Consider the following 25,777-nt stretch of genomic DNA (forward strand, 5'->3'; position numbering starts at 1 on the left):
ATCAATGAAACACGACTTTTACAACATGTAAGATGTCAGAGTGTACATAACTATGAGGAAGATAAATAATACATTGTTTTAGTTTAACACCGAATTTGAGAATTTGAAGTGAGGTCACTAAATTGAGCATTTGTTTCCCCATTGAGCAGGTCGGAATTCACGGACATCCAAAAGAAAAGAAAAGGATGATGTACCAGCCAAACTATCAATATTAGAATTTCTCTCTTTTTACATCAAGGCGACACAAAAGCGCCAAACCATCAACCTACACAATAATATTGAAACAATGTCGAGTCGTCTTGAGTTATACCCAAGCCCACGTCTATACTTCCTTAGCATCCACCCATGAACTCATTCGTCTCTAGCGATGAAACACACGACAACCAGAAAAGTGAAGCAAAGGAACCGAACCTGAGGCGCCAAAATTTCGCCATCTCCGCCGCCCAATCCAAACGACGCCCAGACAGGATTGAGCAGTGTGGGCCGATATGCTCGCCCCATGCGCAGCTCTACAGATCTTGACCCACTTTGCGGCCATGGCAACGGCCAACAAGGGGCACATGCGACACTACAACGGCGAGCACGAGGCCATGAGGGGATGAAGCAGCATGTGGTGGCAGTGAAGGTGTCTCACGGGTCCACCATGGGTGAAGGGTGTTGGCAGAGCTCACATGTGGTTCAGTGCACGGCCAAGCGGAGCTCGTGCTGCATCGAACCCGCCGTTCCAGGGGAACCACTGTGTCGCAAGCACAACAAACCATTCGAGTATATTCATCGCCCACGCAAAGGAAGCTCAATCCAAAAGTTCAAAGGCAAGAAAAAAAGGAAAATGCATTCTACGCGGTAAGAGCTACATTACTCTTCTCATTCCAACTACGTACTCTCACAACAACTTCTAAATGGTATAACTTTGTATAATTTAACATAGGTAAGCCTGACATCCACCATCTGGATGAGTTTAATCGCCAAGTTGTGTGGGGCAACATAGTTAAACTCTACATACATAATGTTCGTAAACTTAGTGCAGATCAGCACTAGGTTCTCTTAAAACACTATGTATCAGCACTAAGTTTCTATTTGCTTATGATCTAATCAGTGTTCAATTTTTTATGTCTTTAGATTGATCCTACTACAACTTGCTTTGTCAAACCAATGTATGCTATTATCAGTAATGTCATTACTTCCTTTTCATCTGTCATGATACCATACAATGAGATAAAAGTATATATCTTAAACTAGCACATGCACATGGTTTGAAGACTCGTCTGGCCGATGCTTTTTGCGCCATTGGCGCAACGAGTGATGTCAGCTTTCGAGTATATTCATTGCCCAACAAAAGCAAGCTCAATCCGAAAGTTCAAAGGAAAGAAAATCCATCTAAAGCCTGGAAAGTACATTCTCTGTGGTAAGGGCTACATTACTCTTCTCATTCCAACAACTCTCGCAACAACTACTAAACGATATAACTTTATATAATTTAACATAGGTGAGACTTGCATCCACTACTTAGATGAGTTTAGTCACCACATTGTGTGGGGCAACACAGTTAAGCTTGACAACCATAATGTTCATAGACTGCGAAAGATCATCTGCAGCACCACCACGCCTGATCGCTACTATGTGTGCCACATGACAGAAACATTTGCAACACACGGCAAAAGAATGGTAATCCTTTGCAGTTGCTCTGTCCTATTTCACACAATAACTAACATTTACTACTATTTTCAGTACTTTAGCATTCCTTTTTCTACTGGTTCCCTTTTCCCACCCATGGATGTTGATCGTGGTGAACTGCCAATCACTACTGGAGATGGAACTACCGTTGTCACAACACGCTTTATCAAGGGTGTTGACAAAGGGCCACCATCACTAAAGGCTGGAGCGACTTCTTCCGTCAGGCACAGATGAACAAAGGGCAAGCATATGCTTTCGGCTTCAAATGCACTCCCAAGGGACTGCGCCTGATCGTCTACTCAATATAAGCAAGTTACAAGAGCTCCTTGTTATATAACTTAATATTAGACCAAGATTTGTGTGTTTATCATACTTTTGTATCTTATGTAATCCCCTAAGATCATACTGTGCATTTAACTATCGGTAATTTGCTGCTTAGACTGCTGTGTAGTATGCTTTTGATGCAGCCATGATAAAAGAGATATATGCTCACTCTTTCACTACTTGGCTTACACTCGGCCTTTGCGCCATTGGCGCAACCGGTCATCTAGTAAATAATAATTGACCAGAGCTTTTGGATGATTTTCTCTCAGTACTAACTTTGGACTAGATGAGAAAATCTCAGGCCACCCGTGTAAATATTGGTGCGATTTTATTTCATACTTGCAAGAATCAGAGTGCAAGATGTCAAATACGTACATGGGAAATCCCTTAATGCACTCGGGTGCTGCTGCCCCTGATAAATAAAAAATAATTTAGTAATTACAAAAAAGACAAAAAATCTCAAAACATTTTTGGATACAAAGTTGACCTAACCTTGTACCCGTACAAAAACTCTAGGGAACTTCCCTCGACCGCAGACCAAAAAAATTAAAATTTCCTAGTATACTGTTCATGTATAGTAACTTGTATATATTCCCTCTGCCCCATAATGTAAGACATTTTTTGACACTAGTATTCCTTCGCAAAACTTTTTATATAGGTACTAATGTTGGACATGTATATTTCCAGAATTTTTCAAGATTTTTCAAACTTTTTTCAAGAAACAAATTTGCATATCAGGTGTACCAGCACCCGAGAGCCACAAGTTCCCTCCATATTCAAGGGCATGTTGTACTGTTGTTAGAGCATCTACAGCTGGACTAGGCAAATCCAACCCCTCAAATAACCACGGACATGCCCGCCGCGTCTATGGCCACTGACTGATCAAGCCTCAAGTTTCTTAATTTGCATCCGGATAGCTCATACTAAAATCTATTATCCATACAAAAGCATGCAAACAAGAAAAAATCCTACGTACTATGTAGATCAACTAGCCTACTCCTTGTCGGAGATGTCCACTATCGTCGTGCCCGGCGCCGGGTACATGGGCGGCGGCCGCAGCTCCGGCTCCTGCGGTTCCTCCGCGGCGGCTTGCGCATCCATCTCCGCTTCGACCTCGTCGAAGAGGGCATGGTTCACCGCCCGTACCTGCCGGATGAACCGTCGGTTGGCCTCCACATAGGCATAGTTTTGATTTTGCGAGAGGCACGATTTTGCTTCTGCGAGAGGCACGGCCGTGCTGTTAGGGAACGTAGTAATTTCAAAAAAATTCCTACGCACACGCAAGATCATGGTGATGCATAGCAACGAGAGGGGAGAGTGTTGTCCACGTACCCTCGTAGACTGTAAGAGGAAGCGTTATGGCAACGCGGTTGATGTAGTCGTACGTCTTCACGATCCGACCGATCCAAGTACCGAACGTATGGCACCTCCGAGTTCAGCACACGTTCAGCTCGATGACGATCCCCGGACTCCGATCCAGCAAAGTGTCGGGGATGAGTTCTATCAGCACGACGGCGTGGTGACGATGATGATGCTCTACCGGCGCAGGGCTTCGCCTAAACTCCGCGACGATATGACCGAGGTGGAATATGGTGGAGGGGGGCACCGCACACGGCTAAGGAACGATCTGTGATCAACTTGTGTGTCTCTAGGGTGCCCCCTGCCCCCGTACATAAAGGAGCAAGGGGGTGCGACCGGCCCTAGGAGGAGGCACGCCGGAGGAGTCCTACTCCCAACGGGAGTAGGACTCCCCCCTTCCCTAGTTGGACTAGGACTTGGGGGGAAGGAGGAGAGGGGGAAAGGAAAGGGGGGCGCCGCCCCCGCTCCTTGTCCTATTCGGACTTGGGAGGGAGGGGCGCGCGGCTGCCCCTTGGCCCCTTCTCCTCTTCCTCCACTAGGCCCACTAAGGCCCATTAGGTCACCAGGGGGTTCCGGTAACCTCCCGGTACTCCGGTAAAATGCCGATTTCACCCGGAACACTTCCGATGTCCAAACATAGGCTTCAAATATATCAATCTTTATGTGTCGACCATTTCGAGACTCCTCGTCATGTCCGTGATCACATCCGGGACTCCGAACAAACTTCGGTACATCAAAACTTATAAACTCATAATAAAACTGTCATCGTAACGTTAAGCGTGCAGACCCTACGGGTTCGAGAACTATGTAGACATGACCTAGAACTATTCTCGGTCAATAACCAATAGCGGAACCTGGATGCCCATATTGGCTCCTACATATTCTACGAAGATCTTTATCGATCAAACCGCATAACAACATACGTTGTTCCCTTTGTCATCGGTATGTTACTTGCCCGAGATTCGATCGTCGGTATCCAATACCTAGTTCAATCTCGTTACCGGCAAGTCTCTTTACTCGTTACATAATGCATCATTCCGTAACTAACTCATTAGCTACATTGCTTGCAAGGCTTATAGTGATGTGCATTATCGAGAGGGCCTAGAGATACCTCTCCGACAATCGGAGTGACAAAACCTAATCTTGAAATACGCCAACCCAACATGTACCTTTGGAGACACCTGTAGTACTCCTTTATAATCACCCAGTTACGTTGTGACGTTTGGTAGCACCCAAAGTGTTCCTCCGGTAAACGGGAGTTGCATAATCTCATAGTTACAGGAACATGTATAAGTCATATAGAAAGCAATAGCAATATACTAAACGATCAAGTGCTAGGCTAACGGAATGGGTCATGTCAATCACATCATTCTCCTAATGATGTGATCCCATTAATCAAATGACAAGACATGCATATGGTTAGGAAACATAACCATCTTTGATTAATGAGCTAGTCAAGTAGAGGCATACTAGTGACGTTATGTTTGTCTATGTATTCACACATGTATCATGTTTCCGGTTAATACAATTCTAGCATGAATAATAAACATTTATCATGATATGAGGAAATAAATAATAACTTTATTATTGCCTCTAGGGCATATTTCCTTCAGTCTCCCACTTGCACTAGAGTCAATAATCTAGATTACACAGTAATGATTCTAACACCCATGGAGTCTTGGTGCTGATCATGTTTTGCTCGTGAGAGAGGCTTAGTCAATGGGTCTGCAACATTCAAATCCGTATGTATCTTGCAAATTTCTATGTCTCCCACTTGGACTTGGTCCCGGATGGAATTGAAGCATCTCTTGATGTGCTTGGTCCTCTTGTGAAATCTGGATTCCTTTGCCAAGGCAATTGCACCAGTATTGTCACAGAAGATCTTCATTGGTCCCGATGCACTAGGTATGACACCTAGATCGGAAATGAACTCCTTCATCCAGACTCCTTCATTTGCTGCTTCCGAAGCAGCTATGTACTCCGCTTCACATGTAGATCCCGCCACGACGCTTTGTTTAGAACTGCACCAACTTACAGCTCCACCGTTTAATAAAAACACGTATCCGGTTTGCGATTTAGAATCGTCCGGATCAGTGTCAAAGCTTGCATCGACGTAACCATTTACGACTAGATCTTTGTCACCTCCATATACGAGAAACATATCCTTAGTCCTTTTCAGGTATTTCAGGATGTTCTTGACCGCTGTCCAGTAATCCACTCCTGGATTACTTTGGTACCTTCCTGCCAAGCTTATTGCTAAGCACATGTCAGGTCTGGTACACAGCATTGCATACATGATAGAGCCTATGGCTGAAGCATAGGGAACATCTTTCATTTTCTCTCTATCTTCTGCTGTGGTCGGGCATTGAGTCTGACTCAACTTCACACCTTGTAGCACGGGCAAGAACCCTTTCTTTGCCTGATCCATTTTGAACTTTTTCAAAATTTTATCAAGGTATGTGCTTTGTGAAAGTCCAATTAAGCATCTTGATCTATCTCTATAAATCTTGATGCCCAATATGTAAGCAGCGTCACCGAGGTCTTTCATTGAAAAACTTTTATTCAAGTATCCCTTTATGCTATCCAGAAATTCTATATCATTTCCAATTAATAATATGTCATCTACATATAATATCAGAAATGCTATAGAGCTTCCACTCACTTTCTTGTAAATACAGGCTTCTCCAAAAGTCTGTATAAAACCATATGCTTTGATCACACTATCAAAGCATTTATTCCAACTCCGAGATGCTTGCACCAGTCCATAGATGGATCGCTGGAGCTTGCACACTTTGTTAGCACTTTTTGGATCAACAAAACCTTCGGGTTGCATCATATACAACTCTTCTTCCAGAAATCCATTCAAGAATGCAGTTTTGACATCCATTTGCCAAATTTCATAATCATAAAATGCGGCAATTGCTAACATGATTCGGACAGACTTAAGCATCGCTACGGGTGAGAAAGTCTCATCGTAGTCAACCCCTTGAACTTGTCGAAAACCTTTTGCAACAAGTCGAGCTTTATAGACAGTTACATTACCATCAGCGTTAGTCTTCTTCTTAAAGATCCATTTATTCTCAATGGCTTGCCGATCATCGAGCAAGTCGACCAAAGTCCATACTTTGTTCTCATACATGGATCCCATCTCAGATTTCATGGCCTCTAGCCATTTTGCGGAATGGGGTCATCATCGCTTCCTCATAGTTCGTAGGTTCATCATGGTCAAGTAACATGACTTCAAGAATAGGATTACCGTACCACTCTGGTGTGGATCTTACTCTGGTAGACCTACGAGGTTCAGTAGAAACTTGATCTGAAGTTTCATGATCAATATCATTAGCTTCCTCACTAATTGATGTAGTTGTCAGAGGAACCGGTTCTTGTGATGAACTACTTTCCAATAAGGGAGCAGGTACAGTTACCTCATCAAGTTCTACTTTCCTCCCACTCATTTCTTTCAAGAGAAACTCCTTCTCTAGAAAGGATCCGAATTTTGCAACGAAAATCTTGCCTTCAGATCTATGATAGAAGGTGTACCCAACAGTCTCTTTTGGGTATACTATGAAGACACATTTCTTCGATTTGGGTTCGAGCTTATCTGGTTGAAGTTTCTTCACATAAGCATTGCAGCCCCAAACTTTAAGAAACGACAACTTTGGTTTCTTGCCAAACCACCGTTCATGAGGCGTTGTCTTAACGGATTTTGACGGTGCCCTATTTAACGTGAATGCGGCCGTCTCTAAAGCATAACCCCAAAATGATAGCGGTAAATCAGTAAGAGACATCATATATCGTACCATATCTAGTAAAGTACGATTACGACGTTCGGACACACCATTACGTTGTGGTGTTCCGGGTGGCGTGAGTTGCGAAACTATTCCGCATTGTTTCAAATGTAGACCAAACTCGTAACTCAAATATTCTCCTCCACGATCAGATCGTAGAAATTTTATTTTCTTATTACGATGATTTTCCACTTCACTCTGAAATTCTTTGAACTTTTCAAATGTTTTAGACTTATGTTTCATTAAGTAGATATACCCATATCTGCTCAAATCATCTGTGAAGGTGAGAAAATAACGATACCCGCCGCGAGCCTCAACATTCATTGGACCACAAACATCAGTATGTATGATTTCCAACAAATCAGTTGCTCGCTCCATAGTTCCGGAGAACGGCATTTTAGTCATCTTGCCCATGAGGCACGGTTCGCAAGTACCAAGTGATTCATAATCAAGTGATTCCAAAAGCCCATCAGTATGGAGTTTCTTCATGCGTTTTACACCGATATGACCTAAACGGCAGTGCCACAAATAAGTTGCACTATCATTATCAACTCTGCATCTTTTGGTTTCAACACTATGAATATGTGTATCACTACTATCGAGATTCAACAAAAATAGACCACTCTTCAAGGGTGCATGACCAGAAAAGATATTACTCATATAAATAGAACAACCATTATTCTCTGACTTAAATGAATAACCGTCTCGCATCAAACAAGATCCAAATATAATGTTCATGCTCAACGCTGGCACCAAATAACAATTATTTAGGTCTAAAACTAATCCCGATGGTAGATGTAGAGGTAGCGTGCCGACTGCGATCACATCGACTTTGGAACCATTTCCCACGCGCATCGTCACCTCGTCCTTAGCCAATCTTCGCTTAATCCGTAGTCCCTGTTTCGAGTTGCAAATATTAGCAACAGAACCAGTATCAAATACCCAGGTGCTACTACGAGCATTAGTAAGGTACACATCAATAACATGTATATCACATATACCTTTGTTCACTTTGCCATCCTTCTTATCCGCCAAATACTTGGGGCAGTTCCGCTTCCAGTGTCCAGTCTGCTTGCAGTAGAAGCAGTCAGTCTCAGGCTTAGGTCCAGACTTGGATTTCTTCTCTTGAGCAGCAACTTGTTTGCTGTTCTTCTTGAAGTTCCCCTTCTTCTTCCCTTTGCCCTTTTTCTTGAAACCGGTGGTCTTGTTAACCATCAACACTTGATGCTCCTTCTTGATTTCTACCTCCGCAGCTTTTAGCATTGCGAAGACCTCGAGAATAGTCTTGTCCATCCCTTGCATATTATAGTTCATCACGAAGCTCTTGTAGCTTGGTGGCAGTGATTGAAGAATTCTATCAATGACACTATCATCAAGAAGATTAACTCCCAGTTGAATCAAGTGATTATTATACCCAGACATTTTGAGTATGTGTTCACTGACAGAACTATTCTCCTCCATCTTGCAGCTATAGAACTTATTGGAGACTTCATATCTCTCAATCCGGGCATTTGCTTGAAATATTAACTTCAACTCCTGGAACATCTCATATGCTCCATGACGTTCCAAACATTGTTGAAGACCCGGTTCTAAGCCGTAAAGCATGGCACACTGAACTATCGAGTAGTCATCAGCTTTGCTCTGCCAGACGTTCTTAACGACGTCAGTTGCATCAGCAGCAGGCCTGGCACCCACCGGTGCTTTCAGGACGTAATTCTTCTGTGCAGCAATGAGGATAATCCTCAGGTTACGGACCCAGTCCGTGTAATTGCTACCATCATCTTTCAACTTTTCTTTCTCAAGGAACGCATTAAAATTCAACGGAACAACAGCACAAGCCATCTATCTACAACAAACATAGACAAGCAAAATACTATCAGGTACTAAGTTCATGATAAATTTAAGTTCAATTAATCATATTACTTAAGAACTCCCACTTAGATAGACATCCCTCTAATCCTCTAAGTGATTACGTGATCCATGTCAACTACACCATGTCCGATTGTCACGTGAGATGGAGTAGTTTCAACGGTGAACATCAATATGTTGATCATATCTACTATATGATTCACGCTCGACCTTTCGGTCTCCGTGTTCCGAGGCCATATCTGTTATATGCTAGGCTCGTCAAGTTTAACTTGAGTATTCCGCATGTGCAATTGTTTTGCACCCGTTGTATTTGAACGTAGAGCCTATCACACCCGATCATCACATGGTGTCTCATCACGAAGAACTTTCGCAACGGTGCATACTCAGGGAGAACACTTCTTGATAATTTAGTGAGAGATCATCTTAAAATGCTACCGTCAATCAAAGCAAGATAAGATGCATAAATGATAAACATCACATGCAATTAATATAAGTGATATGATATGGCCATCATCATCTTGTGCTTATGATCTCCATCTTCGAAGCACCGTCATGATCACCATCGTCACCGGCGCGACACCTTAATCTCCATCGTAGCATCGTTGTCGTTACGCCATCTATTGCTACTACGACTATCGCTACCTCTTAGTGATAAAGTAAAGCAATTACAGGGCGTTTGCATTTCATACAATAAAGCGACAACCATATGGCTCCTGCCAGTTGCCAATAACTTCGATTACAAAACATGATCATCTCATACAATAAAATATAGCATCACGTCTTGACCATATCACATCACAACATGTCCTGCAAAAACAAGTTAGACGTCCTCTACCTTGTTGTTGCAAATTTTACGTGGCTGCTACGGGCTTAGCAAGAACCGTTCTTACCTACGCATCAAAACCACAACGATAGTTCGTCAAGTTAGTGCTATTTTAACCTTCGCAAGGACTGGGCGTAGCCACACTTGATTCAGCTAAAGTGAGAGAGACAGACACCCGCCAGCCACCTTTAAGCACGAGTGCTCGTAACGGTGAAACCAGTCTCGCGTAAGCATACGCGTAATGTCGGTCTGAGCCGCTTCATCTCACAATACCGCCGAACCAAAGTATGACATGCTGGTAAGCAGTATGACTTGTATCGCCCACAACTCACTTGTGTTCTACCCGTGCATATGACATCTACGCATAAAACCTGGCTCGGATGCCACTGTTAGGGAACGTAGTAATTTCAAAAAAATTCCTACGCACACGCAAGATCATGGTGATGCATAGCAACGAGAGGGGAGAGTGTTGTCCACGTACCCTCGTAGACCATAATCGGAAACGTTATGACAACGCGGTTGATGTAGTCGTACGTCTTCATGATCCGACCGATCCAAGTACCGAACGTACGGCACCTCCGAGTTCAGCACACGTTCAGCTCGATGACGATCCCCGGACTCTGATCCAGCAAAGTGTTGGGGATGAGTTCCGTCAGCACGACGGCGTGCTGACGATGATGATGCTCTACCGGCGCAGGGCTTTGCCTAAACTCCGCGACGATATGACCGAGGTGGAATATGGTGGAGGGGGCCACCGCACACGGCTAACGAACGATCCGTAGATCAACTTGTGTGTCTCTAGGGTGCCCCCCTGCCCCCGTATATAAAGGAGCAAGGGGGGGTGCGGCCGGCCCTAGGAGGAGGCGCGCCGGAAGAGTCCTACTCCCACCGGGAGTAGGACTCCCCCTTCCCTAGTTGGACTAGGACTTGGGGGGAAGGAGGAGAGGGGGGAAAGGAAAGGGGGGGGGGGCGCCGCCCCCCTCCTTGTCCTATTCTTACTTGGGGGGAGGGGCGCGCGGCTGCCCCTTGGCCCCTTCTCCTCTTCCTCCACTAGGCCCACTAAGGCCCATTAGGTCACCGGGGGGTTCCGGTAACCTCCCGGTACTCCGGTAAAATACCGATTTCACCCGGAACACTTCCGATGTCGAAACATAGGCTTCCAATATATCAATCTTTATGTCTCGACCATTTTGAGACTCCTCGTCATGTCCGTGATCACATCCGGGACTCCGAACAAACTTCGGTACATCAAAACTTATAAACTCATAATAAAACTATCATCGTAACGTTAAGCGTGCGAACCCTACGGGTTCGAGAACTATGTAGACATGACCTAGAACTATTCTCGGTCAATAACCAATAGCGAAACCTGGATGCCCATATCGGCTCCTACATATTCTACGAATATCTTTATCGGTCAAACCGCATAACAACATACGTTGTTCCCTTTGTCATCGGTATGTTACTTGCCTGAGATTCGATCGTTGGTATCCAATACCTAGCTCAATCTCATTACCGGCAAGTCTCTTTACTCATTACATAATGCATCATTCCGTAACTAACTCATTAGCTACATTGCTTGCAAGGCTTATAGTGATGTGCATTACCGAGAGGGCCCAGAGATACCTCTCCGACAATCGGAGTGACAAAACCTAATCTCGAAATACGCCAACCCAATATGTACCTTTGGAGACACCTATAGTACTCCTTTATAATCACCCAGTTACGTTGTGACATTTGGTAGCACCCAAAGTGTTCCTCGGTAAATGGGAGTTGCATAATCTCATAGTTACAGGAACATGTATAAGTCATGAAGAAAGCAATAGCAATATATTAAATGATCAAGTGCTAGGCTAACGGAATGGGTCATGTCAATGACATCATTCTCCTAATGATGTGATCCCATTAATCAAATGACAACACATGCCTATGGTTAGGAAACATAACCATCTTTGATTAATGAGCTAGTCAAGTAGAGGCATACTAGTGACGTTATGTTTGTCTATGTATTCACACATGTATCATGTTTCCGGTTAATACAATTCTAGCATGAATAATAAACATTTATCATGATATGAGGAAATAAATAATAACTTTATTATTGCCTCTTGGGCATATTTCCTTCACGTGTGTCACGCCCAATATGCGACCCTATCCAAAAGGAACTCGAAGGTCCCACTAAGGATAGGCCCGTATATTGAAACGCTTTTGCAAGGTGGATATCATTACATCAACATTACATAATAGATAGGGATACATACATAAGGCATACAATGCCACACGAATACAACAATACATCATACAAGAGATCAACATCCGACTACGGATGAAACACAAACAGAAGCTCAAACGACATCCACCCTGCTAGCCCAGGCTGCCGACCTGGAACCTATTCCCTGATCGAAGAAGAAGCAGAAGAAGAACTCAAGCAAGCAAGCATCGCTCTCGCGTCATGATCATCGCATAACCTGTACCTGCAACTGTTGTTGTAGTAATCTGTGAGCCACGAGGACTCAGCAATCCCATTACCATGGGTATCAAGACTAGCAAAGCTTAATGGGAAAGGAAGGGGTAAAGTGGTGAGGTTGCAGCAGCGACTAAGCATGATATGGTGGCTAACATACGCAAATGAGAGCGAGAAGAGAAACAAAGGAACGGTCGTGAAGCTAGCAATGATCAAGAGGTGATCCTGAACACCTACTTACGTCAATCATAACACAGAAACCGTGTTCACTTCCCGGACTCCGCCGAGAAGAGACCATCACGGCTACACACGCGGTTGATGCGTTTTAATTCGGATCTGGTGTCAAGTTATCTACAACCAGACATTAACAAATTCCCATCTGCCACATAACCGCGGGCACGGCTCTCGAAAGTTTATACCCTGCAGGGGTGTCCCAACTTAGCCCATGACAAGCTCTCGCGATCAACGAAGGAATAGACCTTCTCCCAGGAAGACCCGATCAGTCTCGGAATCCCGGTTTACAAGACATTTCGACAATGGTAAAACAAGACCAGCAAAGCCGCTCGATGCGCTGACAATCCCGATAGGAGCTGCACATATCTCGTTCTCAGGGCAACACCGGATAAGCGAAGCGTACAGGTACCGACGAATCCAAGTTGCCAAGGAATGGTCCCGCACGGTGCTCTAGTTTGGGCCAACACTTAGACAAGCACTGGCCCGGGGGGGCTATAATAAAGATGACCCTCGAGAGAGCGACTCCCAAGGGAAAAGTAGGTGGTGGTGCGGCAAATGGTAAAAGTCAATGTTGGGCCTTGCTGGACAAGTTTTATTCAAAGCGAACTGTCAGGGGGGTCCCATAAATCACCCGACCGCGTTAGGAACGCAAAATCCGGGAACATAACACCGGTATGACGGAAACTAGGGCGGCAAGAGTGGAACAAAACACCAGGCATAAGGCCGAGCCTTCCACCCTTTACCAAATATATAGATGCATTAATAATATAAGAGATATTGTGATATCCCAACCAAAATCCTGTCCACCATGGAGAAATCTTCAACTTCACCTGCAACTAGCAACGCTATAAGAGGGGCTGAGCAAAAGCGATAACATAGCCAAACAACAGTTTGCATAGGAAAGGTGTCAAAGGTTAGAGGTTCATGGCAATATGGGATGGCTTGATAAACAGGTAATAGGTAGCGCAGCATAGCGATAGAACGAAGCAACTAGCATAGCAATGATAGTAGTGAGATCCAGGGTAGCGGTCATCTTGCCTGAAATCCCGCAAGGAATAAGAACGAGTCCATGAAGAAGATGAACGGATGAAGCCGAACCAACCGTAGACGAACGAATCCTCACGATCGCAACGAAACAGGAACTAACAAGAAGAAGCACACAACATAGGTAAACACACCACACATGAACAAGGCATGATGCACAACAAGCATGATGCATGACCAATCTACATGAAGCTACTCATGGCAATAGATGATGCATACAAGAGCAACACATCAAGGCAAGTTTAAATGAGGCCGGAAACAACATATAACAATTCCGGTAAGTCCTCATATGCAAATTTCGAAATTGGTCCAGATCTGAATAAACCTTATGTTCAAGTTGTTAAACAGCAAGTTAGGATGCACCAAGATGATCTACATGAAATTCTAGTCAAGTTACATGTAAAGTTCATTAGATTCGGAGCTACGGCCTAGAAGATATGAGCAATTCAAGTTAAACATGGCATTGATGCAAAATGCATACAAACATCAAGCAAACACTTCAAAACAAGGATGCAACAAGATAATATGAAGCTACATGCAAAAACAAGCAAGTTTCATATAGAGCACACTCAAAACGGAGCAACGGTGCAACACATACGAACTATACAAGTCATAGCAACAACCTGTCCATAACAGCAACTAGGCATATTGTAAGCATCAAAACAATAAGCTACATCACCCCAACATAATAACAAAAGGCATGGGCATGAAGTACAGGTAAAGGACAACAAAACATGAACACTGAGCTATCTCCAGAAACAATTAGAACATGCTCAAAAGGACATGGTAAGATTGCAAATAATAACAGTTTCAGACTTTAGCAGAAATAACATCAGGTTGCAATGTTTAGAGGAAGCAAACAACATGTTACAGGAACTTATCATGGCAAACAAAGGCATGGCATGAATCTACTAATTGCATAGATCAAAAGTCCCTTACTGACCATGAGCCAAAAAGGAACAGAAAATATGATGGCACCCATGTAAACATGGCAAGTTATATTACAGATTCAAACATGGCAGAAACAACAATAAGTAGGCATGTTAGTGAGCTTGAACCACTCACCACAGAGCAATACATGGCATGGCAAGGCAACCAACAGTAAGAAGGCATGTTGGTGAAGCTATACATGGCAAGAGCAAGGTCATAGGGTGCATGGATAACTAGGAAACAATCATGAAAACATTGAACTTAATGTTAACAGGCTGATAGCAACATTATCAATCAACTTTGGAGCAAGATATGAACAATCTACAGCAAGCTATAAATGCAACCAGGGACATGGATGGATAGAGCATGACATGTAGATCAAAACATGTTTATAGAGCATCTCCAGATTATGCCTAGAATGATTAGTAGAAGCATGTTAACATAGCAACAAACTATAACAGAATCTGTCAGGAAAACAGCAACATCAAGTACACTACTTAACAAGCTCGATTCACTCACCACAAGTCATTGCATGACAATATAAGCATAGCATCGTCAAGAAGGCATGTTTATGAAACAAACCAAGGCAAAAACAAGTCCATAGCATGCAAGGATCAACTATAGCAAGCTTGGCCATATTGAATAACATGTAAACAATCTGCCAGGAAACATTTTGAAGCAAAAGTAGAGCACTCAAATGACATGCTAGACTACTCCATAATTACAAACAAGGGCATGAATGGATAGACAGTAACCATATGTTCAAAACACCCTTACTGAAGTATCTCAAAATAAGTATGGATCTCTCTGTAGCATCAAGTTTACATGGCATCAAAATAACAGCAGAACAGGGACTAAAATCAGCAATATCACGAAGCCTAGTTTGCATGCTTGTGCTAGTCAGCACATTGATCACAAAAATACATGGCATATACCCCTGGAAAGATGGCATGGCATAGATCAAAACACATGAAGACATCAACCTCATAGGATGCACACATCAATCATGGCAAAAATGATAAATGAGCAAGTTATAAGAGTTTCAGCAGATTAACATCAATATGCACTCTTACAACAGCATTTCAGGCACCAAGATGAGCTCAAATGAAAATGATGCAATGGAATGAAATGAAGTACTCGTTGAGGCGAACAATTTGACATATTACACGCACAAAACGGAGCTACGGATACAGAGATACGATGCGATGAACATGCTAAGATAATGCAAAATATCTGGGACTTGGTGGTTCCGGGGTCAACCTCTGGGTCTGCACGCTTTTCGAGGCTCGCTGGAGCAAACTCGCCGGAGTTGGAGGAGGCTCGCCGGAGGGGTCTGAGGGGGGCGGAGGAGGCCGGGGGCGGCGCCGGTGGCCGGATCCGGCGGCCGGCGCCCGGATCTGGCCGGACCCCGGCGCAGGGCAGCGCGGAGGAGCTGGCCGCGGGGCGCGGCGCGTAGGACGCCGACGACGGGCGCGGGGCCGGGGCGCACGGGAGGCGACGGGCGGCGGCTCGGCGGAGACGATCGGCGGCGGGCGCGACCGAGGACGGGGCGGCTGCGAGGTCGGCGCCGGCGGCGGGGGAGCCAGGCGGCGGCGCGGCCGGATCCACGGACGGCGGGCGGTGGCGGACGGCGGGCGCGGCCGGCTGCGGCGGCGGGACGCGGGAGCAGGCCGCGAGCGGACTGGGCCCGCGTGGGCCAGGAGCGGGCCGAGCGGGCCGGCGGCGCGGGGCGGCGGCGCAGGCGACGCGGCGGCTGCGGATTGGCCGGACGGCGGCGGGCGGACGCGTCCGGTCCAGATCAGACGTGTCCGGCGACGCGGAGAGGAGCGGGGCTAGGGTTAGGGGGAAATCATCCGCGAATTTGGAGGGGGTCACTTATTTATAGGTAGAGGGAGCTAGGAGAGTCCAAATGAGGAGCGGTTTTCGGCCACGCGATCGTGATCGAACGACCGAGAGCATGGAGGGGAGTTTGCTGGGTTTTGGGCCACTTTGGAAGGGGTGTTGGGCTGCAAACAAAAGAGGCTTTTACGGTTACCCGGTTAACCGTTGGAGTATCGAACGACCTCCAAATGTCACGAAACTTGACAGGCGGTCTACCGGTGCTATAACAAGGCCGCTTGGCAAACCTCGGGCCATTCCGAGAACGTTTAATACCCGCTCACAACAGAAGACAAAAGGGGGACGCCGGATGACATAGGAGTGCCGAATTGCAAAACGGACAACGGGAAAAATGCTCGGATGCAAGAAATGAACACGTATGCAAAATGAAATGCACATGATGACATGATATGAAATGCAGATGATGACATGGCAAAATGCAACACGCAAGCACATGACATGGCAACGACGGCGAATAACTGGCAGACACCTGGCGCATCGAAACCGGGGCGTTACAACGTGCCTCTCGAAAATGGAAAAAAACATGTTTTTTTTCTTCCGCAAGAAGCACGGCTTTGTTGTGCCTCTCGGAAACGTAAAAAACCCATTTTATCTTTTTTCCCTTCCGCGCGAGACACAGTTTTGCTTCCGTGATAGGCATGACCATACCTCTCGGAAACAAAAAAACATGTTTTCTCTTCTTTTTTTCTTTCGCGAGTGGCACGGTTTTGCTTCCGCAAGAGGCCCGGATCTGCTTCCACGACAGGCATGGTCGAGCCTCTTGGAAACGAAAAAGAAACGCGTTTTCTTTTTTTTCCTTCCGTGAGGGGCATGATTTTGCTTCCGCAGGAAGCACGGATTTGCTTCCGTGAGAGGCATGGTCATGCCTCTTGGAAACGAGAAAGATACATGTTTTTTCCTTCCATGAGAAACACGGTTTTGCTTCTGCGCGAAGCACGGATTTGATTCCACAAGAGGCACGGTTGTGCCCCTGAAAATGTCATTCGGAAAGGAAAGAAACGTGTTCCCCGTGTGGTTTTTTGTCCGGTTTTTTCGTCCTTTTGTTCATGAAAAAAAGTTCATCAAAACCTATCAACAGTTCTAGTTTGAAGATCGACATGAGGAACCCAACGATGAAACGGTTTGAGATTTGGGCGCATGGTTTAAGAGATAAAATGTTTTGAATAAACGGATCTACCAAAAAAACTTTCAGGTTGCGACAAGTACCAAACCATACAGTTTTCACTTGGCGGTGGCAAGGGATTTAATTTGTGTGAAGTCCACAAAATGGAGAGTTTGTGGAGCTGGGAATACCCAGCTTCTCCAACTCCGTGAAAAATGCATTGGGTCCCAATATAGCTTCTGAAATTTAGCTTCGCGGAACTCAGGCGTTCGGCCCAGCTTCACGCGTGAAGTTAGCAGAGCGTGGAGCTGGAGAGGTCCAGAATAGGCCCATTGTTGTAGTGGCTTGGTAATTTACTTTGTGTTTTCTCCCCTCCTGCCTATGATGACATTGTACTAGAGCATCACCGAAAAGTTTGCTAACCTGGTAGAAGAAACATATGTGTGCTCTCGCCTTATTTATTTTTCCACTATACAATTCATGCTTGAACATAAGTTTGTCCCCTATTTGGTGCACATTTCAGTAGTTAGATATATTTGAACAGGAAATGCACGTTCTTGCTATCGTACTATGCTTGAAGACGTAAGAAAATCCGTCCCACCATCTATCAAGTTCATGCTTTTTTACCTATACCACCAATGAATACCTATCATTTTTAGGACCAACATATAATGAATGCAAACAACCAATTGTTATTCAACTCTCTAAAAAGATAAGTAAGAGAGTCCTAATCTTGTCTACAAAAGCATGTTTGTCTGCCATGCTCTAACATATATAATTGAAGTGGAAGAGCAATTTTATAATTTACCTCAACTCAAAAGATATAAGTGAAGTCCATAGAGCATTCTAAAAATTTATGACTCATGTGTATCTCTCTCAAGGTTTGTAACCAGAACAAAATGATTGCAGTTGCCAGCAAACAAAAAAATAAAGCAAACGATGATCCAAGCATAGCACATAACACGTGCGCAAATAAAAACTTAGGTCAGATCGAGACAAACGACAGTTATTGATGAAGAAAGAGTGGATTCCTTCCAAAGCAGCCCCAAGCTTAGACACTTGAGTCTACTTGGATATTTACTTGGGGTGCCTTGGGCATCCCTAAATATGAACTCTTGGCTCTCCTTGTTTCTCTCATATCGATGTCTTCCCTTGATGTTAAAAACTTCATTCACACAAAACTTTGCAAAATTTATTAGAGGGGTTAGTACACATAGATATAACTCATCAATCATGTACTACCAAGACAAGATGCATAATTATTCGCAAGGAGACCTTGTCTTGAACGCTAAGTCTTCTTAATTTTTCTTGTAGATCGCCATGGGCCTTCTTAGTATGGCCCTTTGATGAACCGCCATGGGGGGCCCTCAGTCCGGCCCACCCGGCCGGGAGACGACGCGGTGCATGACCCATAATCCAGGACACTATCACCTAGTCAGAACTCATTTGGGGAAAAACCTGAATCGGGCAAAATGTGGAAGGAATCTTTAAATTAGGGATAAAAATGTGACTGCTTCCCGATTTGGGGGTAATTTCTATCACAAGGGTCAATCTTAGGGGTAAAAAATGGAATTAACTCTATTTTCTATTTTCTTTTACAACAATCATATAGATGCTCAAAAGATTTTACGTATGAAGTGTGCTCACATCCGCCCAATAACCGGAATAAAAAAATCTACTATGAGAAGTTATATTTTGTTGTGATTTGAGGGTTTATTCATAATCAAAGTAGTTAAAAAATCTTTCTCTGAGATTTGACACAGTAATTGGAGCATAGAGCACCAAGATTCCATTTAATGCAACACATATTTTTTAGGCATTTCTGCACCATATCGATGTGCTCTCATTACTACTAATAAGGAACATAAATGCAACATATCCATTTCGACATTCTTGCACTATGATGTGTCTAATCTATGGACGAGTATTAAACTATTTCTACGCACGATTTGACACATTAATTTAGCATAGAGCATATAGATTCCATTTAGTGCAACACATACATTGTAGGTATTCTAGCACCATAGGGATGTACTCTCATTACAAATAATAAGGAACATAAATGCAACACATCCATTTTTGACATTCTTACACCCGAGTATGATGTGTCTCAATTATGGATGAGTATCAAACTATTTCAATGCATAATTCGACACATTAATTGGAGTGCAGTAGGCTTCTATTTTAAGAGCTGGCACTCTCATTACTACTAATGAGGAACATAAATGTAGCACATCCATTTACGGCATTCTTGCACCCGAGTATGATGTATCTCATATGGATGAGTACACATTAAATGGACACCATCACCTAGTCAAAACTCGTTTGGGGAAAAACATAGATGTGGCAAATATGGAAGGAATCTTTAAATTAGGGGTAAAAATGTGACCGGTTCCTGAGTTGGGGGTAATTTCTATCACAAGGGTCAATCTAAGGGGTAAAAAATGGAATTAACACTATTTTCTATTTTATTTTATAAAAAACATATAGATGCTCAAAGATTTTACGTTTGAAGTGTGCTCACATCCGTTCAGGAACAAGGATATGATGATCATGATTGGGAGGTGTTACTATATCTGTGTCCGATTTACCCCTTCGTGAACACCCATCCCGTGTTCAAAAATAAACAAAATATACTATGTGAAGTTATATATTGTTGCGACTTAAGGGTTTATTCAAAATCAAAGTAATTAAAATATTTGTGAGATTTGACACATTAATTGAAGCATGGAGCATGAAGATTCCATTTAATGCAACACATTATTTTTGGGGCATTCTTGCGCCATATCGATGTGCTCTCATTACTACTAATAAGAAACATAAATGCTACGCGTCCATTTTGGACACTCTTGCACTATGATGTGTCTGATTTATGGATGAGTATTAAACTATTTGCACACACGATTTGCCACATTAGTTGGAGATACAGCACATAGAGTCCATTTAGTGCAACGTATACATTTTAGGCACTCTTTCACCATAGGGATGTACTCTCATTACTACTAATAAGGAACATAAATGCAACACATCCATTTTTGACATTCTTACACCCTAGTATGATGTACCTCATTTACGGATGAGTATCAAACTATTTCGATGCATAATTCGACACATTAATTGGAGTGTAGTAGGCTTCTATTTTGAGAGATCACACTCTCATTACTACTAATAAGGAACATAAATGCAGTGCATCCATTTTTGATATTCTTGCACCCGAGTATGATGTATCTCATTTATGGACAATCACACAATTACACATAATTGGAGTGTAGTAGCTTAGGCATCATAAATTGGATGCAGCACATCCAATTTAGATACTCTTATTTATGGAGAAGTATCAAATTGCTCCTTCCATACACAATTTGACACATTAAATTGGAGTGTAGGAGTCTATTTAAGGTAGGACTTCCGAGAGAATGATCCATCCCTGCTCTCTCTATTCGGCTTACAGTCATAAGTCATCAACCATGTCCTGTTTATCTGTTTCCATGCTATGTTTCCTCCTTGCTTTGCTAACTCCCGCCAACCTCACTTCAGCCACCGGCAATATCGGATTCAGCCTGCCTCTCGTGTCCAGCCACCACAAGCTCAACCACACAACCGGTGAAATCGGGGAGCTCTTGCTGCCTGAGGGTGATGTGACCCATGAACGTACGACCCAAGGTAGCCCCTGCCGGTTGGCCGATGTTCAGTGTCGTCGTCGGAGTCGGCAGCGGCAGAGGCCAGCACTTTTATAAGCTCGCGCTGGACTTCGTGGGCAACCTCACATGGATCCGGTGTAAGCCTTGCACCCCGGAGGAGCAGCAGGAGGGCCCAATCTTCGACGCTGCCCTCTCCCCAAAGTATGCGTTTGTCCACACAACCAGCTTCTACTGCAAGCCCCCCTTTATTGGCCACCATGGTGACAAGTGCAGCTTCTCCGCCACCACTTCGCTCGCTGCCGCGCATGGGTACCTGGCCACCGACTTGTTCATTTTGGTGACACCAACACCGGTCATAAGAGGGTGGAGGGACTCTTATTCGGGTGTGCGCATAGAGCAGATGAGTTCTGGAACCACGGCATTGTCGCTGGTGCCATGAGCTTGAACAAAAAGTCGACGTCGTTCAAGTACCAGCTTGGCGAGCGCGGGTTCGCCACTTCAAAGTTTTCTTACTGCCTCTTCTACCACGGCCAACACACCACCAAGCATGGCTTCCTCAGGTTCGGCAACGACGTCCCAAACCACGACCATGCCCACAGCACGCCATTGATGCACTATTGAAACCATTGTACTACATTGGCTTGGAAGGTGTTAGCCTGAACGAGAAGATGCTCATGAGAATCGACCCAGGTATGTTCAAGAGGGACTCGGCGAGCAATCGCGGCGGCACCATCGTCGATGTCGGGACACGCGCGACCCGGATGATCCGTGCGGCGTATGACATCCTGGAGGCCGCGGTCATCGCAGACCTACACCATCGCCTCGGGGTGAGCCGTGCCGGATACCGAGTACCGGGCTCCCGCCTCTGCTTCATCGTGTCGATGCAGGGGATCTACCAGAAGCTCCCAAGCATCACGCTCCACCTGAAAGATGGCGCCGAGCTTACGATCAAGTGGGATCTGTTGTTTGTGACAAAAATGCACCACGGAGCCCAACATGTCTGCTTCCTAATCTTTCCGGACGAGAAGATGACGGTTCTTGGCGCCGCGCAGCAGGTGGGCACGCGCTTCACCATTGACGTCGACAATAATCGACTCTACTTTGCTCCGGAGAATTGCGCGAACGACAGTAGCTAGATCAATATGTCTTTCTTTCTGATGCACATACATGTCTGGTGCAAGAACTGCATGCATGGGGACAAATAAATAATAATTGATCAGAACTATTGGGGTGATTTTCTCTCGGTGCTGGTTTTGGGCTAGATGTCAAGAAAATATCGTGCACCCTTGTAAAAATTGATGCGATTTGATTTCATACTTGCAAGAATCAGCGATGAAAAAAAACATACACTCCCAATATTCAAGGACATGACGTATTGCTGTTAGCCTGTTAGTGTACACCTTTGTTTGTTGGATATGCCTGTCAGCAAGATGTTCTTCGAACATTTACCTTATTTTTCATTCTTTTAACAAGATGGTGATAGTATCATAGGTGTATATTCGATCCCTCTCACCCAAACATTAACCAGTTATAGCGACCATCTAGTGCACAGAGGGTGGTGCTGTTTGGTTGGTGGCCTGATGTAGCGTAGGTGGCACTCACAGTCGCTAAATCGGCTTTAACTTGTTGTCCTCTCCGTGGCGTTGATGCAGGCTAAGATGGCGACTTTGTCTCGTTGGGTTGGCGGAACCGCTCGTCTAGATTGGAACGCTGTGTCAGGTACCTGATGAAACTGGAGAATATGACATGTGCTAGTGTTTCAACAGCATAGTCGCGTGCGTTTATGCTGTCCTGTTATCTCAGGATCTGACACAGAACGCTGTGTCAGGTACCTGATGAAACTAGAGAATATGACATGTACTAGTGTTTCGACAGCATAGTCTCAGAGGCCTACCCTTCTCACCATATTGTATCATTCGGCCATGTATCCTTGGTGTTTTTGCTTTATATATAAAGCGGGGCAAGAATCTGTAGAGACAGGAGAATATGATAGTAATACTTGAAGACTGAAGTTGTGTGTTGTTTCCTGTCAACCGGGGAAGTCGTGCATCGGACGGTTGAAGAGCAACTTACTTATTCGCCGCCCCATCTACAACTGCAACCGCAGATCATCCGTCTAAGGGCTCCCAGCGCTTCAGTTCTCCCTGTTAGCACTAGCTAATTTATAAATTATTTTTTCTTCTCCTTGCTTTGTATCGTGTAAGGCTATATGAGCGAACACACCGATCCGAGAGATCAGTGACGAGCCCTCCATAAGTGTTGACATGTCACAGATTGGTCACGCCGTTTTCTTGACCGTTAAGTTGGACAGAGGGCCCACCCTTTAGCATGGTCATCTCTCTCAGACCTTCTTCTCTTTGAGGGCATTCCAACGAACACCTCGGGTGCATGGGAAGAGGTGGGTGGTCAAACGTCAAGGAAAGGCCATCGAGGCAACATGGGTGGCCGACGCAGTGGCGTGAAGAGCAGCGAGACAACGACGCAATGGCCTTTCCCGTTGGCAACCAACTCGTCATGGATTGGGTGGGGCGATAGGAGGGTGAGCATGGCCATGCGGGGCAGCGGTGACCGGGAGGAGTGGGGCAGCCGAATGTCCTTCTCTCCGCCTCCCACCAACAGGAGATGGTGAGCACCAGTGCCAGTCGGAGCAACTCGAGCTACTCTGCTCAGAGAGGTGGCCGCGCTATCTCGGCAACCCACGGGCGCATCGCATGTGATGGGTGGCCTCTGGCCCGTCACTGGAGCAAGTCACCCGCAAGAAGCAGCGACAGAGTATGCACTGGCAGCGAGCAGCACCGGCGGCAATCCATGACGGCGGGTGCATGCGGGAAGGAGAGGTGTGGCAGTGAGGAAAGAAGGTGGATGGGACCCACAAGTGGGCCCTCCTTTTAATTTAATAGTCAATGTCGTTTGAGTTGACCATATGACCTGACCTGCTTAGCTGGCATGCAAATTAGGATCTCTTTTTTTGTTTTGCGGGCAGACGTACAACTTGATCACATATGTCAGGAAGGCTACTGTAGTAATCGAGGAGCGCCTGAATAATGCTGAAAGGACGGATTAGACTTGATTTGGCTCTACCAGACGGACGTGAGAAGCTCTTTGTCTTGCTGCTGCTGAGGTCATACCTGTTCACGTTGTAACATAGAGTGTATACCAATGGAGCATCGACGTAGTATATGCAGTTTCCGTCCACGGATGGCAGCTTATCTGAATCAACAGATCGACACCTGGCACCCAGGAAGAGCGCCCGGCTGCCAATGTTCGTCACAGGTTCTAGCAGTTTCCGCTCAATGCTGACCCTGAAAATTTCCACGACGTCATCTATCTCGTACCCATGATTAACAAGGATCAGTTCCCCAGCAGACTCTGTCAGAAAGTAGTCACGGTCGCCGCAGTCAAATGGCTTGGCTAACAGCTCACCACGATAGTCCGGTGCCGTGCCCACGACCTTGAATATCCTTCCATAGTAGTCCACCGTGTAAGAGTGGCCGGCGTGGGACAGTATGCTTGTAAGGAAGACCTTGTTGTCCTTGAAGCCTTCGAACTGCACCTTGCAGAGTTGGCTGGTCGTGTTGGCACAGTAAACCAGGTGGTTGTCGAAGTAGTCTGTAAATGAGAAGACAAGCGTTGGGCTGGAGCCGACCACGGCAGTGAGCACATTGCTTTCCTGAGGAATGGGCGCCGCGAAGGGGATCATGTCACCAGTGAAGGGGTTGAGGAGACGGGCAGGGTGTCGGCCCTTGATGTCGCCGAGGATGAGGAGATCATCCGAGGCACTGACCAGGATGTAGCCCTGGTCGTCGAGCAGAGGAAGGCAAAGCCGGAGGCGGCGCCCCATGGAGAGGTTGAGGAAGAAGCGATTGTCGACGCCATGCACTGGCTTCGTTTGGTCGAGCATGACGCAGTCGCGTGGGAGAAAGCGTGGGTCAGCACAGCGGATTCTGGAGATGGCTTGGGGATGGAAAAGCGCAAGTCGTGGCAGATGGCCCTCGTTTCCAGTTAGGAAACGACAGCGTCGGTGGTGGACAACAGCATGTCAGCGACGACGAGCAGGGGATCCATGGGGAGGCACGACCACCCTGCCATGATGTACTCGTGCATAGCTTGAATGTGCGAGGGGAGAGGAGAGGACAGACGAGAGGAGGGGAATGGAGGCACTGGTGGTAGGATGAAGTGGTGTGCCGGTTGCAAGGAAAACCAAATGTCCATGCGGGACAACAGTGACCGGGAGGAGTGGGGCAGCCGAATGTCCTTCTCTCCGCCTCCCACCAATAGGAGATGGTGAGCGCCAATGCCAGTCGGAGCAACTCGAGTTGCGCTGCTCAGAGAGGCGGCCGCGCTATCTCAACAACCCATGGGTGCATCGCATGTGATGGGTGGCCTCTGGCCCGTCACTGGAGCAAGTCACCCGCAAGAAGCAGCGGCAGAGTATGCACTCGCAGCGAGTAGCACCGGCGACAATCCATGACGGCGGGTGCATGCGGGAAGGAGAGGTCTGGCAGTGAGGAAAGAAGGTGGATGGGACCCACATGTGGGCCCTCCTTTTAATTTAATAGTCAATGTCGTTTGAATTGACCATATGACCTGACCTGCTTAGCTGGCATGCAAATTAGGATCTCTTTT

The 25,777-nt window shown here is 45.5% G+C and overlaps 1 pseudogene; it reads left to right on the top strand.

Moving 5' to 3' along the window:
* The first annotated feature begins 20,977 nt into the window (after positions 1-20,977).
* Positions 20,978-22,445, top strand: LOC123040667 (aspartyl protease family protein 2-like; annotated as a pseudogene).
* Positions 22,446-25,777: the final 3,332 nt, after the last annotated feature.

Source organism: Triticum aestivum, chromosome 2B, assembly GCF_018294505.1.
Source record: "Triticum aestivum cultivar Chinese Spring chromosome 2B, IWGSC CS RefSeq v2.1, whole genome shotgun sequence".
NCBI lineage: Eukaryota > Viridiplantae > Streptophyta > Magnoliopsida > Poales > Poaceae > Triticum > Triticum aestivum.